The sequence below is a fragment of the Solanum stenotomum genome, chromosome 2 (genome assembly GCF_019186545.1).
Source record: "Solanum stenotomum isolate F172 chromosome 2, ASM1918654v1, whole genome shotgun sequence".
NCBI lineage: Eukaryota > Viridiplantae > Streptophyta > Magnoliopsida > Solanales > Solanaceae > Solanum > Solanum stenotomum.
Genome location: NC_064283.1, coordinates 13620939 through 13638263, shown reverse-complemented (window position 1 = coordinate 13638263; position 17325 = coordinate 13620939). Strand labels below are relative to the sequence as shown.

Genomic DNA, 17325 nt, shown 5'->3' with positions numbered 1-17325 from the left:
GGTCTTCCTCAAAAATTCTGTCCCAGTTAGAACTTTTGACAAATCTCAAAATGATCTCCAATCTTGAGTTGCTGGAGATAGCACCTTTATTGTGAATTTTTGAGATATTCTCAAAAATTCTGTCCCAGCTTTTATTACAAGGAGAAAAGAACATGACACTGGGTATATGATCGAGCCGTCGTGGCTCCTACATATCCTGTTGAGCCAGGAATCAGGTTAAATGTGGTTCCAATCATGTAGATGATGAATGCTGCAAAAAATCTGAGACAAGATTATCAGTAGAAACTGTACAATATGAACATGATGAAATAGGAAAATGATATTCCTTGTGATATTCAAATCCTAGAGATAAAAGACATGTCACATTTTTTAGACGGACAACCCAATGAAGTAAAATAGATGTTTCACACTTAAGAGGTTAACCTAATGTCACGTTTTACAACGGACAACCAAAAAAATGCAAAATCATTTTTTTTTTGATGGAATGAATCTTAAAAAAAATGTTTTTGAAAATATTAAAGAGTTCGTGTTTGCTCACCCTTTTTTTTTAAGAATAAAGAATGTGAAGAGATAGTCAAGTCTCGACTACAATTGGTACCAGGAGTTAGGATCGCATGTAAATCATTTTTTTTCTTTTTCTAATTAAGATTGAATTCAAGGTAACTCTCATAGCTTCAAGTGGTACCTCAAACATACTTAAGTATCAACAAGATTTATTCATCTTTCTTCAAACAAAGATTTTGAATTGTACCAATCTCCATGTTTCAATTGCCCTCACATTAAGAAAAGTCGTATTTACACATATTTGAAATGTTTTATTGCACGACATTTTTTTAAGTCCACTCACACTCACAAGAATGTTCAATGCTTGCAACTGTGATACCATATGTTTGGGCTTATGTAAATCTCCACTAATGTGAGAACATTTGAAATAAGATCATGTAGGACTTGTTATTGGCTTGTAATGTAGGCTTAGGGACAATAGGATATATATTTGGGATAAGAGTGACTTAATTCCTTCTTAAGAGTCACCGCGAATTTGTGCTTTTGACGATTGATACGCCTTTGGCGTTAGATCCTCTTCAATGTCCTCCCTTTTTTCGACTTCTTTTGAATACTCATTTATTGGAATTTTTTTTTACCCCTTTTTTTCGACTTCTTTTGAGTCCTTATTTCTAGGAGCTTTCTTTTATTTCACCCCTTTCTTTTGAATTTTTTCTCCTTTTTTGTTGGAGTATTTTCCTTCTCTTCTTTCACTGACCTTGTAGGGGTGTTTTTGTCTTTCTTTATTTCTTTCAACCTTTTTTCTTTCTTTTTTTTGTTCTTTCTCTAGATGTCGTTTTTGCTTCCTACTATGGGAGACTTTATATCTTTTGCCTTTGGCAACTTCATAGCTAAATCTTCTCTTATAATTTGCACATCCTTGATACACTTAAGAAGGTTGGGCCAATAGAGGGATAGTGCATGTAAGCACTCAAAAGGGGTAGTGACTAAGGTGTGGTTGTCCAAGGAAAAAGCTTCAGGCTCAAAGTGGAAAAACTAGGGATTAATGTCATTTGACAGGCTTTGAAAGACACAATCGGGTCAAAGAAGGCCTACAATCCCTTCCCATACCAAACATTACTCAAGATTTCACCTCGAAAAACATTCAAGCCAAGTTCTAGATCAATAGTGCAATGCAATTGAATTTTGATCTAAAAGCTCTCCACACCATTCACATGAGAAACCATGAGGTTGGTTTTATTCTTATCTTGAATGTTTGCAAGAGAATTTTCAAGCATCACAAAAGTACAAATGAGAGGTACCAAAATAATCTATGATTTACCGAAAAGGCAGTTCTCTTCATCATATCGAATATATTTACATGCTCCTAACTGCATTGGTCTCAACTGAGTTTAAGACATGACTCTTACAATATGTACACAATTCTTTTTTTATAAAAAAATGAATAAATACCGAACCCGAGAAAGGCAGCTTACGTATCTCATCGAGATGAGAATCAGGTGTGCGTGGTTCATGCAAATATGCCTTTGAAAATATACACAAACTATTTTACTTTTTTTTTCTGAGATTTGAAAGAATAAATACTGAACCCAAGAAGGGCTGCCTACGCATCTCATCGAGATGAGAATCAGGTGTGCGTAGTTCATGCAGATATATCTTTGAAAATATGCACAAACTATTTGATTTTTTTTATACATATTTTTTTTTGAACTTAAAAGAATAAATACCGAACCCAAGAAGGGTTGCCTACGTATCTCACTGAGATGAGAATCAGGTGTGCGTAGTTCATGCAGATATGCCTTTGAAAATATGCACAACTATTTTACTTTTTATTTTTAAAATTTGAAGAAAGGATACCGAACCCAAGAAGGGTTGCCTACGTATCTCACCAAGATGAGAATCAAGTTCGTGCAGTTCATTTAGATATGACATAAAAAATTTTTAAAATTTAGACGGACTCGTAGTGATTCTTATATCTTCTTAATTGTCGATCTTTGTACTGCTTGTTGAATGTGGTCTATCATTTTTCTTATAGTAACCACTTGTTGTATTCTTTTTTTTTCGAATGTCTCTTGTAACTGCATCTTCTCCCAATTATCCACGAGAACAAGACATTGTTATGACCATCCCTGACTATAGTCGGGGATGGTTTTCCTGCAAAAAATGAGAAATGTGTGAAAGCAGGGCCAACATGTAAAATAATAATAAAAATAAATGAGTGTGACCTTATAGTCAAAGACTCCCCTGATTTATCTTTTTGACTTGATACTAATGTCTTGTGAAATACAAAAACCAAGATTTCGCGAGTCCTTTAGTCCCTTGCGGACGAACTATGACTTTCACATTTTGATATAAATTAATCTCTCGCGAAAAAAAGAAGAAAAACTCAAAAAGTAAAAGTATTAGTTTATGTTCATAATGAATAATGCAAAATCACACAATATTAATTAAACACATAAGCACTGTTTTGGTTAAAGACAAACTCAATTATATCACATAACATACAAATAGTTATTGCGCGTCCCATATAAATATGTGACCCTTTTGTGTCAAGGATAAACCTATCGATCTGAAGGATGTATAACGTCATTTGACAACATTTCATTATCCCCCAAAATACTTAGTACAAATTTTATGAATAATCAAATAGCATTACAAAATAAGAAAAAAAATGATACAAATAAGCAATTTCACGCAGAGGTACTATCTTAAACTAAGCCTTTGTGGAAGGTACATTCTCTTGAACTTTTTGTTATCTTCGAATGCCAACGTCTTTGGATGAAATGATAACTTGATCTTTCTTCGACTCGAACAAACTATTAAGCTCCCTACCCCGAGTGACAATGAATTGTCAAATGATGTATACAACTTTCAAATTTAAACAACACAATTATGATCGTCTATTTAAGTCGGAGGACATTTTGGACTCAAGGTAGTCTTTCTAATGGGCCAACACGCCTTGGGTGTTGGGTTGACTTAGTTCAAAATGTGTTAGAAATCGGGATTTGATTTCGCTCTACGCTAGTTGACTAAGAGTGGCTTTTGAAAGACCAGGAACCTAAGTGGACAACTTAGGCTGAAATTCACGACAACCATTAGATGCATGACGTACCAATAAATCGTCGATCCTTTCAAAAAATGGTTGAGTATAAAAAAGTCCGGCTGCGGTTCCGCAAAACCGTCCTTTAATATACTATACATACAACAGAAATATCATGAAATGCAATGACAATTTATATACAATTTAAACAAATAATGAATAAATAACAACTATAATATATAAATAATCAAAAAAATATACAAGATATGATGAATAACACAATAAAACAATAACTCCTTAATATGAAAGAATAAACTCATAATGGTTAGAACTTCTATATCCCCATCGGAGTCGTCATTCTGTTTACATCCCTACTTTATTCAAATAGGGTGAAACGTCGCGGTGACTCGAAAAATAAACAATTGAATCAATTTTAAAAGAATTTTAAGAATAAACAAATTTTAAAAGGTCGTCACCTAATTTTAGGAAAAACTAGAAAACCAATTAAATGATCTACGAAACCATTAAATTCTAGGTAAGGGGTTCAAATTATTCCGAAGAGAAGGTGTTAGACATCCTTCGAAATCCACAATTGTGGGTCCCGACTGAGTTCATTTTTTAAAATTAAGGAGGACATAAAAATAATATACAAATAAAACAAACATACAAGATACACAAGTAATGAAATAAAATAATTAAGAAACAACCTAGATTTGTCTATCGTCAATAATATACGATAATGAATCAAAATATTGTTCAAACTTTGTTCGAATAGCTTCAATGGGAAGCAGTTTCGGATACCTGTAAAGACACTTAGTAAAAGTGTTAGTAATAAATAACTATGAATAAAAATAAATGATTTAAACAATAACTTAAAAAATAAAAATCCGTCTTATTAAATGGGAGGCCTTGGAAATCGACGATAATTTCTTCATCGGCCAATTTTAACATACAATTTATATGACCTTAAACTAAATTTCCGTCTTTTAAAATGGGGAGGCCTCCAAAATCGACGGAGAGATTTTTTCATTGGTCAATTAACTTGTTTTGCTCGAATTAATTAAAAAGAACAATAATACATCAAAGATATATAACCATACACCCTTAAAACCAACTACAAAAATATAAAACAAGGACATAATAAAATATAAAAAGAAAAAAAAATTAAAAGCAACATTCAATTCAATAATAAGGAAACTCGACATCAACATTCAATAATAAGAAAGCTTAACAACAACATTTAACAATAATATAATTTAGAAACAACAACATCAAAAGTTAACATTTGAAATTTGTTCATCATGAATATTATAAAAATGCTAAAAGGTAAAACAATATTAAAATAATAAAATGGTAGTGAACATGTAACACCAAAATAGCAAATAATAATAAAATACGTCATTAACAATAACAAAAAATGTTCAAATTCAGTGCAAACCAGAACCTAAATAACAGAGCATAAAAATATCGATTCAAACTATAAAAGAGCAAACCAAAATATAGTGAAATGTAACCCAAAATAAGAACAAGAACGAAATAATAGCAATTCGACAAACCATGGAAGAAAACATTTATCAAAATTAACAATAATAATAAAAGGAGCTTTAAAAATGTATCAAAAGGGAAAAAATGAGAAGTCACAATGGTTCCTAGTTGTTGGAGTTTCACCGGAGATTGAAGCTCCTAGTAGTTAATTTGTTGTTGTATGGCTGTGTTGAAGTTGGAGATGTAGTTTCTCGTGTGCTTGCTAGATTTGGGGTTTTGTTCGGTCTATTGTTGGTGGGTGAAGCTGTTGAACTCGGAGTTCATGGATGGTCTGAAACAACAACGGGGGAAGAGAAAACGACGGGGTTTGGGGTGGTTGTTCTTGGAAGAGATCTGGTTTGTCGGCAAAACGAAAAGGGGGTTCTGGGTAGTTGTCGTAGCTGTTTGTGATCTGTTAGCAGCGTTGGAGGAGGTCGTTTGGTCACTGTTTTCAGGCGAGTTTGGTAGTTGTTTTCAGGCGAGCTTGGTTCCGATTTGGGGGGTTTTGGGTTTTTATTTCTGATGGTTTTTTGCTGGAAAAGGCGGGTCTGGCCGGAAAAAGAATAGGGGTTTAAGGGTCTAGTTTAGTTGTTGTTTCAGCTGGGTATGGAGTTGTTGTTGATGGTGTTCTGATGGCAGTTTTGGAGTGGGGTTTTGGTGGTGGTTTCGAGTGGTGTTTGCCGGCTGTTCGCCGGTGAAAGGAGAGGCGTTTGAGTTTGTTTCTGGTTGGTGTGGTTAGAGAAGAATGGGAAAATTGGGGTAGTTTGGTCGGTTGTGGTGGAGGAATGGTGGTGAGACCTTGGCGGCTCAAAAAGAAAAATACATTCTTGCTCAATTTGAAAATTATACACCAACCCTAATTTTATTTCACCACTCCCTATTTTTTAAGCTAACCAAAACCTATACAAAGAATAATTGTTAAATAGGCTCAATTTTTTGGGCTTCTGATTGTGGCCCAAAATTATCGATCAAGTAAAATATCTGTATTTGAATGAATTTTTAGATTATGCAAAATATCAATATTAACAAATGTAATAAATAAAATGAATTAAAATAAATATAATGAACGTACTAATGACATGTAAAAAATGTAATTTTAAAATTAACTAATAAAAAAAAATCTTAAATTTTGATAAATAAGGATAATTATCGATAAACTTATTTAAAATTATAAAAAATTATTTTGAACTATTAAATAAATAAAACTTAAAAGTTACGATTTTTTGAAAATGTTAGACCAAAATTGAGTGTCAACAGTGCTAACATTCAAGTAAATTACCAAACTCCTCCCCCAACGTACCAAATCCCAGCTCCACTTTACTAAAATACCCCCTCGAACTACCAAGTTCCACAACCAAATTACCAAACCAACTCATATCACATATATCAATCCCCCCGTCCAAATACTCCAAACTATCATCAAATGCCTCCCCCTCAACAAGGAAATTACGATCCCCTCGTCCTAGATTTGAGAAGAAGCCCGCTAGAATTTTCACTCCGCTCATTGAAAGCCGAACAAAGTTGTTCGAGTAATTAACTGATGTAGGATATATTCATCTAGTGGGGCCCAAGTCGGTTAACACTAGCTCAAAGATTTACAGACCTGACCAGAGGTGAACATATCACTCCAACGGTGTTGGACATGATATCGAGGACTGTATCAACCTGAAGCATAAGATCCAAGACCTGAATGACCAGAACGTGGCCTCTCTTCAGATGATCGCGCCCAATGTCAATAGTAATCCTTTGCCAAATCATGGAGGCGTCACTATCAATATGATAGAGATAGATGCTGATTGGTGCGTGACAAAGGTAATAGTTCTGATTATTCCTGATGAACTGGAAAAGGCTCTAGCCTCATTGAGCATTAGAGTGAAGAAAGAGTTTGTGATTCTGACACCCGAGAAGGATGTTGCCTTGGTGCCAAGAGAAACTCTTGCCCAACCAAAGTTTGTGATTGAAATGGCTGCCACTCAAGGCATGACCAGATTCGGTAGATGTTACACACCGAAAGAGTTGGCTCAAGTAGGGCAGAAGAAGGACCAAACAAAAAGGCCGATCAGTGAAGCCGAGGCTGAGGAGTTCTGAAGAAAAATACAGTCGACAGATTATTCGATTGTGAAGCATTTGGAGAAGACGCCGGCTAAGATTTATGTATAGACCTTATTGATAAGTTCGCAAATGCATAGGTAGGCTCAGATGAGAGCTTTGGATGATACTTATATGCATGTGGGTTCTAACAGTGACAATCTAGCAACCATGATAAACCAGGTCTGTCACGACCCGGGAGCACCCCCTAGTCGTAACCGGCGTACTCGACCTCGAAGAGGTCTAATACAAGCCTCTTAGCATTCATTCATCGCATAGACACTAAAATCATAAGGAATTAAAAACTTTTTTTACCAAGAAAACATTTCATAAAAAAAAATAGCAAGCGGAAGACTTTCTAGACTTTATACATGATATCTCAAAACCATCTAATACTTTAGAATACAAAATTCGGGACTAATCCCATACACAACTTAAACAATACTAAAAAGACATAAAAGAACCTATTGGGTATTGTCCTCGAATATATGAGGATTCACCAAGTCTTCATCTTCAACACTTAGAAACCTATCAAATAGCCATGACATATTATCATCTCCAAATCCCTACACTTTAGTCCAAAAAGGGAAAGAAAGGGGTTAACACAATTAAGTACTAAGTATGGAAACCATGCAAAAACATGCTAAAAAAGGACATTTGGTTGAAAGTCATGTCTTATGCCATTTTAGTAAAACTTCATGAACATTGACATATTAGACATATTATAGAACATAACCAACATATAAGACATTAGCCACATTATAAACATACTCAACATTTTCACCACGTAACTCATTTCATCATCCAAGGACCCTTATCTAAAGTTACCCTAAGACACACTTGAGTGAGACATGAAATGGCCGCCCATACAACCTCTTCATACACACCTAAGTGTTCCTCAAGGCTACTATAGACAAGAACCATCATGCTTCAAGGTAACATACCAAGTAACTCACTTCATTAACATAAGTTATTCATTCAACAAATCATTTAAACAATAAGTCAACATTCTTCTTTAAAGTCATTTAGGACATATTCATGCATTTAAGGGACTTCACACTTTAGTCATATAGACTTAGAGAACTCACTTTAGCACCTTCAAAGGCTACTCGTGTCATGTGGAGATAGCATCCCACACTACTACCTACACGGTGTAGAACCTATCAAGTAACTAGAGTTCACATTAAGGGCATCAAGTTCTACACTTAAAGATCCAAGTGTCAAGAATGCTCATAGCACCAATTTCCAAGAGATTCAATAACAAGACTCGCCCAATATATACATCATGTCGTCACACCAAGCACAAGCAAGTATCAAGAAGGGTCAACGCCCTATATCAAGAAGGGTCAAAGCCCAATAATCAAGAGAACCAAGAACCATATTAAAAATGGTTTTCTAGTTCGTACTTAAAATGGACAACTTCTATTCAAAAGACGGACTAAAAACCCAGAGTCAAGATGGCAAGTGATCCGAATCAAGAGGCATGCCAAGTGTGACAAAGTCACATCCACAAGAAGGACAAGGTCCCAACAAGAGTGCTAGGTGATCAAACAATCCGTACAAGTGGGCAAGTTACACAAACATCTTTAATGCCTTAAAGGATACCAACATGACAATGCCAAGTGACAAAAGTAACCAAGGTATCACGATAACCCTTCAAATATACAAGAAAATAACAAGAGTACAAGTACAAGTTTATACACAAACCTCGGGCTTTAGCATAGAAACAGTCCGACAAAACATCAAGAATTCAAACCGTAGCCAGACCAACGTATCAAGGTTCTCAGCTTGTACACGAGTATATATAACCTTAAAAATATAATTACATAACTTATTTAACTTCTATTAGCTCAGTAATATCTACGTAAAACAGGATCATCATCGCAAGTAAGTCTAGCATGTACAAATACAAATATGCTCCCAAAACAGTGAATCTGTCCAGCCTGGTACCCCAAGTCGCAAGTTAGATTTGAACAGGAAAACGGTAAAATTAGACTTTATAACCTTCATGAAAGATGTAACTACATCTCTTAAGGTTGAAAACAATCAAGAATCACCACAAAATACATTTTGTACAAAAAGATATATTCAAAACACTACAGCTGAACATGCAGGATTTCAATTTCCGAAATCTGGGCAGAACTTGCCCTGTGTTGCGTCCCATATTTCATATCCATAACAGTTAAATTAGCATTTTACATAAACATAAGAGTTGTAGGTATACGAGTTATCTTTTCAAATCATATTTGTTCATTGCAAACTAAGTTCTAGATTGAGAGATATGCATAAAATACCAAACACTACCCAGCTCGAAAACAGATTTTGTCATTTACCCAAAAAGAAGTGTGTGTCTCGAATTCCAGCCAAAAGAACCAAGTGTTCTCTTGTGATTTTGAAGAACAATATATTTAGATAAGTTTCTAAGGTTCTAAGGCTTAAGGAAAACGAAATTACTAAAGGAGGGGTGAAAATATATAGTCAAACAAGTGATGTTTATCCCTTGGGCATCTGTCCTTCAAAGGTGCTGCCCAAAAATTTGTGTGCAGCCCAAAATGCATACATATACACCTATATATATATCCCTCATCTCAATTTAAAGTTATACATAATTCCAATTAGAATATTACCTAAACACCTCATCACAATCCTTTGCATCACATTCACATATATGATATTATGTCAACACTTCAATTCCTCATATAATGCCTTCAAGGCCATAATTATAATGCATTCCATAAGTAGACACCTCCACCATAAGTGGATCACACATCAATCTATCACAATTCTATATCAATTCTACATTAACAATGAAGTTAGGCCAACTTACCCTTTTCCAAAGCCACAATCATCGTTCCTCAACTCTCCAATAATTCACAATAGATAAGCATAGATAATAATAGAAATCAACTATTCAACTCAATTTAAGCATAATTCTATCATCATTCAATCATAAACAATAACTCCACTTCATAAGCCAACTTTAGGAAATTTGCAAAGACATGGGTTCATGGAATTTCCTTTCTTAAAACCATCAATAATAACAGAAATCATTATTAAAAAAACATTTAATGCAAGAACCCATGCTAGAATCGAAATTAGGATTTTGAGTTTTTGAACAACTTTTGAAATCTTTTGGATTGACTCTTTGATTGAAGAAGGAATCAAAGATGAAGAGTCCCCATACCTTAATCTTCAAGAACCAAACGAAACTGGAGAAGAAATCAGTAGCCACCATCCACCCTAGCTCCATCTTTCACCTTGAGCTTCCATGGGGTTCTAGAGAGAACCTTTTTGAAAGAGGGAGGGTTTTTTTTTTTTTTTTTTCTAATTGGAGTAATTTAAATGAAAGAATTTTGGTCAAAAAGGGTTTTATAATTGCTAGGAAAGGCAAAGAATAATAGGGACTAAACTTAGGAAAAGAATTAAGGGCCCACAAAGTTAAACTTAAAAGTTTTCCGTAAACCCGTCTAAGCTCGTCCGTTTTGACAGTGCTTCACTATTTCGGGCATAACTTTATACTCCAAGGTCGGAATTGGGCAAACTCGGTGGCGTTGGAAAGAGGACTTAGAGACCTTTAATTGGATGGGTAAAGGTCCACCTAATTCATTTTCAGCTAAAAGATATGACCATTTAAAGTTGACCCTTACAACTCACTAGTTCAAATGAATAGTTTCCGGACGTCACGGTCATTCCTTGACGTTTGACCTCAAATCTCTTTAAACTAAACTTCAAAAGTCATTTCTCATCATTTCATCAAGTTCTCAACTCCAAACTCACATGTGAGGCTCTAGTTTCACTAGTTCATTTTTAGGGTCGTTACAAGGTCATTCGAGGACACCGTATCAGTTTTGTGACAAAGAGCTGCCCTTTGAAGACAAGATGCACAACATAGCTCTGCACGTCACCATCAAATGTTGGGACAAAATAATAAATCGTGTTTTGGTTGACGATGGGTTCGGTCTCAACATCTGCCCTCTTTCGACTCTCAAGCAACTGAAATTCGACTTGGGAAAGGTTCAACAAAACCAGGTCAATGTGAGAGCTTTCGATAGAGTGTAGAGAGACACGATAAGGGCAATAAACTTGGATATTCAGATGGGTACTGCAAAATTCAATGTGGAGTTTCACGTGTTGGATATCAACACTAGTTATAACCTGCTGCTGGGAAGACCGTTTATCCATATGGCCAAGGTTGTGCCGTCTACCCTTCACGAACTGATAAAATTTGTTTGGAAGGACCATGAGTTGGTCATTCATGGTGAGGGGAGTCATTTCAGTGGGTATGCGCCGATTGTTAATGAGGTATCCCGAGGGTGCGATTTCTACACGGTGGAGCTGGTAAATCCCACCAGTGATGACTTGGCTCCACAACCTCATATGCCTTTTGTGTACAAAATGATTGCTACTGTTATGCTCCGGAGCAGTTTCGAACAAGGTTTCGAGATAGGAAAGCATTTCCAAGAAACAAGGTCTGCTTTAGGGTATGTCCCCACAAATGCTGATGAAACGGAGCTGAAGAACAAGAGCGTTGATCAAGCATTGGTCAGACCAATTCCTCATCTGTACCACTCATTTCTGGTGCGAGAATACGTCAATGATGTGGTCCCGAGGAAGGAATCTGGGGCCTTTTTAAAGAGATTGATGCTGTCATCGAGTAAGAAGCTGGGACATCAAACATCCGTGATGCAGAAACTGAGGAGCAATTGCAAAATTGGACCTCCACACCGCTCCTGATTCCCTGTGCAGCTTGGTAGAAAAGACATGTATTTATGTTTATTTTAAAAATCAAGGGTAATCCGGAAGAGGCCCGAGACCCACCTTTTATGCAGTTTTTATTTGTTTGAAGTTTTTAAATTTCCTTGTGATGTTTAAAAAGGTAAAATGGCCCTTAGCCATGGCCAAAGTTTGTGCTTGTTTTTCAATTTAAATGAAAGCCTCTTTTGTCGAAAATTTGTTTACTTATTTGTTTACGTTTTACTTTCCTAACTTTGTTTGTTTATGATTTCAGTAATATTAATTTAAAACCTGCCAATGTCATGTCATGTCACAAACCGAGTGAACCAAATGAGGTAGGTGATGATGAGTGTGAGGAATACGAAGAAGAAAATGAGGTACCTAAACATGTTGCTGAAGAGTTTAGACAATTTGAGAATCAACACATGCCAAATCTTGAAGAAATTGAGACTGTGCATTTCGGAGATGAGGAATGTGTCAAAAGAGTCAGAATTAGTGTCCATCTGACCGAAGCTCAAAGAAAGGACTTGGTCCGTTTGCTTATAAAATACATTGATTTATTTGCCTGGTCTTACAAAGATATGGCGGGCTGAGTACGAATATGGTATCTTACAAGTTGCCGGTTAATCCAGATTTCAGTCTAGTAAAACAAAAGACTCGAAAATTCAAGTCTGAGTTGAAAGATCAAAGAGGAGATTACCAAATAGATCGAGTCTCAAGTAGTGGAAGTGATGCAATATCCAACTTGGTTAGCCAACGTTGTTTCGGTTGCCAAGAAAGACGGAAAAATTAGAATTTGTGTTGATCACTACAGAGATCTCAACAAAGCTATCTCGAAAGATAATTTTTCATTGCCAAACATTCACATCCTCATTGATAAGTGTGTTAAGCACGAGATGAAGTCATTTGTGGATTGTTATGTGGGTTATCATCAGATCCTGATGGACAAAGAAGATGCAGAAAAGACGGCCTTCATTACGCCTTGGGGAGTATATCATTATCGGATGATGCCGTTTGGTCTCAAGAATGACGGTGCTACTTATATGAGGGCTATGACAACCATCATTCATAACATGATTCACAAGGAGATTGAGGTATATGTAGATGATGTCATAATTAAATCTCGCAAGAGTTCGGATCACTTGACTCACTTGAGAAAGTTCTTTGATCGCCTGCGTCAATATAATTTGAAGTTAAATCCTGCTAAGTGTGTTTTTGGAGTACCGAGTGGCAAGCTATTGGGATTTATAGTAAGCAGGAAGGGCATTGAGCTTGACCTTTCGAAGATTAAGGCGATCCAAGAATTACCTCCTCCGAAGACCAAGAAAGAGGTGATGAGTTTTCTGGGAAGGTTGAACTACATTAGTCGATTTATAGCTCAGTCCACCGTGGTGTGTGAGCCAATCTTCAAGTTGTTGAAAAAAGATGTCTTGACCAAGTGGACCGGAGAATGACAAACTACTTTTGATGTCATCAATAACTATTTTTCCAATCCACCGATATTGGTTCCTTCACGGGAAGGAAGTCCACTGTTGTATCTATCTGTCTCGGATAACGCATTTGGATGCGTGCTTAGTCAACATGACAAAATTGGAAAGAATGAGCGGGCCATTTATTACTTGAGCAAGAAATTCACTCCATATGAGGCTCGTTACACTCTTTTGTAAAGGACATGTTATGCTTTGACCTGAATTGCGCAGAAGTTGAGACATTATTTGTCTTCTTATACCACATACCTTATTTCTAGGATGGACCCATTGAAGTTTATTTTCCAAAAAGTGATGCCGACCGGAAATTTGGCTAAATGGCAAATGCTCTTGAGTGAGTTTGACATTGTGTATATGACTTAAAAGACTGTAAAAGCACAAGCCTTGGCTGATCATCTTGCGGCGAATCCAGGTGATGAAGAGTACGAACCACTTAAGACTTATTTTCCTGATGAAGAGGTAGCATTTGTGGGTTAAGACATTTCTGAAGCATACCCTGGTTGGAGAGTATTCTTTGACGGAGTGGCGAACCACCAAGGAATAGGTATCGGAGCAGTCTTAGTGTCATAATCCGGTCAGCACTATCCTATGGCAGCTAAACTCTGATTCGATTGCGCAAACAACATCGCAGAATACGAAGCTTGTATCCTTGGTTTGAAGATGGCCATCGACATGAACGTTCATGAGTTGCTGGTTATTGGAGATTCAGATTTGTTGATTCATCAAGTTCAAGGAGAATGGACTGTGAAGAACCCAAAAATCACATCGTACGTGCAATATATACAAAAGTTATGCAAAAGATTCCGCAAGATCAAATTCAGACACACTCCCAGGATACAGAATGAGTTGGCCGATGCTCTTGCCACCATTGCCTCAATGATAAAACATCCATATTGATCCCTTGGATATAGAGATTCAAGAGCAGGCTGTCCATTGTTCACGTGTTGAAGTTGAACCAGATGGTTTGCCTTGGTATTTTGACATCAAGAAGTATTTAGAGACCGGGACTTATCCTGATAATGCAACGTTCAACCAGAAGAAGTCGATACACCGTATGGCTCTCAATTTCTTTGCAAGTGGGGAAATCCTTTATAGGAGGACTTCACATTTAGGTTGTTGATGCTATTGAAGATGCAAAACTTCTAGAACAGATACATGCCAAAGTTTGTGGTACACACACGAATGGGTTCAATTTGGCAAGAAAGATCCTCCAAGCTAGTTATTTTTGGATGACTATGGAGCATGATTGTTGCAAGTTTGTGCAGAAATGTCATAAATGTCAAGTGTATGGTGATTTGATTCGAGTGTTGCCTTACAAACTTAATGCTATGAGTTCGCTTTGGCCTTTTGTAGCTTGGGGAATGAAAGTCATTGGTCCGATAGAGCCAACCGCCTTTAATGGACACAGACTCATTTTGGTTGTCATTAACTACTTCACCAAGTGGGTGGAAGCAGCTTCATATAAGTCGGTGACCAAGAAGGATGTAGTTGATTTTGTTCGGAACAATTTGATATGTAGGTTTGGAGTGCCAGAATCCATCATCACTGATAATGGAGCGAATCTCAACGGTCACTTGATGAGAGAGGTATGTGAACAATTCAAGATTACTCACCAGAACTCAATCGCCTATCGTCCCCAAATGAATGGAGCTGTAGAAGCCACCAACAAGAACATAAAGAAGATTTTGAGGAAAATGATTGATAATTGCAGAGGTTGGCATGAGATGCTGCCATATGCTTTGTTGGGTTACCGAATGACTGTCAGAACATCAGTTGGAGCTACTCCATATTTGCTAGTATATGGAACAGAAGCAGTTATACCTGCAGAAGTTGAAATACCCTCATTGAGAATCATCTAGGAGGCTGAATTGAGTGATGCAGAATGGGTTCATAAGCGGATTGATTAGTTAACATTGATTGTTGAGAAGAGAATGGTTGCTTTTTGTCATGGACAACTGTATCGACAGAGAATGATTCGTGCTTCCCATAAGAAAGTAAGAGCCAGAATGTTTGAGATTGGTCAGTTGGTTCTCAAATGTATTTTCCCTCACCAGGATGAATATGAAGGAAAATTTGCACCAAATTAGAAAGGACCCTACATGGTTCGCAAAGTGTTATCTGAAGGTGTTTTGGTCCTGTCGGAGATGGATGGCACCGAATGGCCTAAACCGATCAACTCAGATGTTGTCAAGAGATATTATGTGTGAAGTTTCAGTTTGTATTTATGTCATATCTTTGTAATCATTTTATTTGCTTATAATCGCTTTGTTTAGAATTTTATCCCTATGTAATGAACTACGTCTGACCTGAATTCTAAAAAATGAGATACGTAAACGACCTCGGTCGGTTTCTTTGTAAATCTCCTATTTTTGTTGATCCTCGAGAGGGGGAACTATGTTTGGCCTGATTCCTACCTTAACGGGATACGTAGGTGCCATAACGGCTCGGTCATATCTCCCGTAAGATTTCTATTTCTCTTTACAATAAAAACTAGGACATAATTTTTGAGAGGAACTCAAAAATTCCCAAGAAGAAGATCTCTCCAACAAGTCGAGACTGAAGTCACATTGAGAATTGTATCTGGGACAGAAATTTTGAGAAGATCTCAAAAATTCAATGATTTGTTCATCAACAGTTCAAGATACGCCAAGGCAGTTAACTGGGACAGAAATTTCTGAGGAGGACCTCAAAAATTTCAATAAGGTTCATCGGAAGTTTGAAATAACTTTGAATACTTCCCAGCAAATAATAAGATAGACCTCGAGGCATCAACCTCAGAGACGTTCACTAAGCTTAACGTGACATGACGCTTGGCAGTGACCTTTTCCAAGTATTATATTTTGAAAATTTATTTTTCTTAAAAACCTTTTTTCATGCTTCAATTATTTTTGCATAAAAATATTTTGCTTATCTATTAAGAAGCGGGAGATCGGAAAAATCAACCGGAGATAGCAAGCCAATGAGCAGACAACCGAAGAGATCGACACATATCAGTTCATTTTTTAAATTAACAATTTTTCCGTGTATCCAGGTATATAGGAAATATTTTTTGCTTCTTATGTCAAAGATTGGGGAACATGAATAACATTATTTCATTCAATCCCCAACAAGGCGAAGTCCATAATGAACACACAAGTGTGTTCAGAGATGGTAGAGATGAAAATCTCGAAGAGAGCAATACTTTTACTTTTCAGCAACTAAGGATATTTGGAACATGTTTATCTGCATTATATTATCGGATATGATAATATTTCTTACCCTGAAGGTCATTTATATTGTTTTGTCAAATGAGATGATACCACTACCCAGAGAGTCATTCTTATTATGTTGTCAATTGAGATGATACATGTCACGCCCCGAGCATACACCCTGAACGTGGCCGACACTCGGAGACCATTGCTGGCCCCAAGCGAACCCTTGGTCTGGCTTACTTAACTTAGTGGAAGACTTAACTCTACAAAATAAACTCATGTAATAGTTTAAATGATAACATCTTAGCCAAATTGGCAACTTCTGTCTCAAAACAAAGTATCTGCAAATACATAAATGAAAGACTCATAACTATTGTCTGACTGTCTGTGAAGTCTCTATAATACTGAGATGGATGTTGGGACAGACCCCACAACATCCTAATAATGAAACACTAAAAACGAATAAAGAGTCCTCCGAAATGCAAGGAGGCTCACCACTGACTCTGAGTGTTCAACTAGATCAACGAGGTGCTGGATGTTGATCCTGGTTACCTGCGTCTGCATCACAAGACGATGCAGGCCAACTGGCGTCAGTACATTGAATGTACGAGTATGCGAGTCGGAATGCTAAACAACAACTTAAGCTTGAAAATAGTAAGAAGGAACACTTACCTTGGCTCTGTACAACTAATGAATAACTGAACTCAATATAAAGAAATAAGACACATGCAATATATATATTTAGCTTACAAAACAA

At 36.6% G+C, this 17325-nt stretch overlaps 1 long non-coding RNA gene across 1 annotated transcript in view; it reads left to right on the top strand.

Moving 5' to 3' along the window:
* The window catches only part of LOC125854207 (uncharacterized), a 137686-nt gene that overhangs the window by 119615 nt on the left and 746 nt on the right, over positions 1–17325 (top strand). The gene's annotated exons all lie outside the window — the stretch shown is intronic.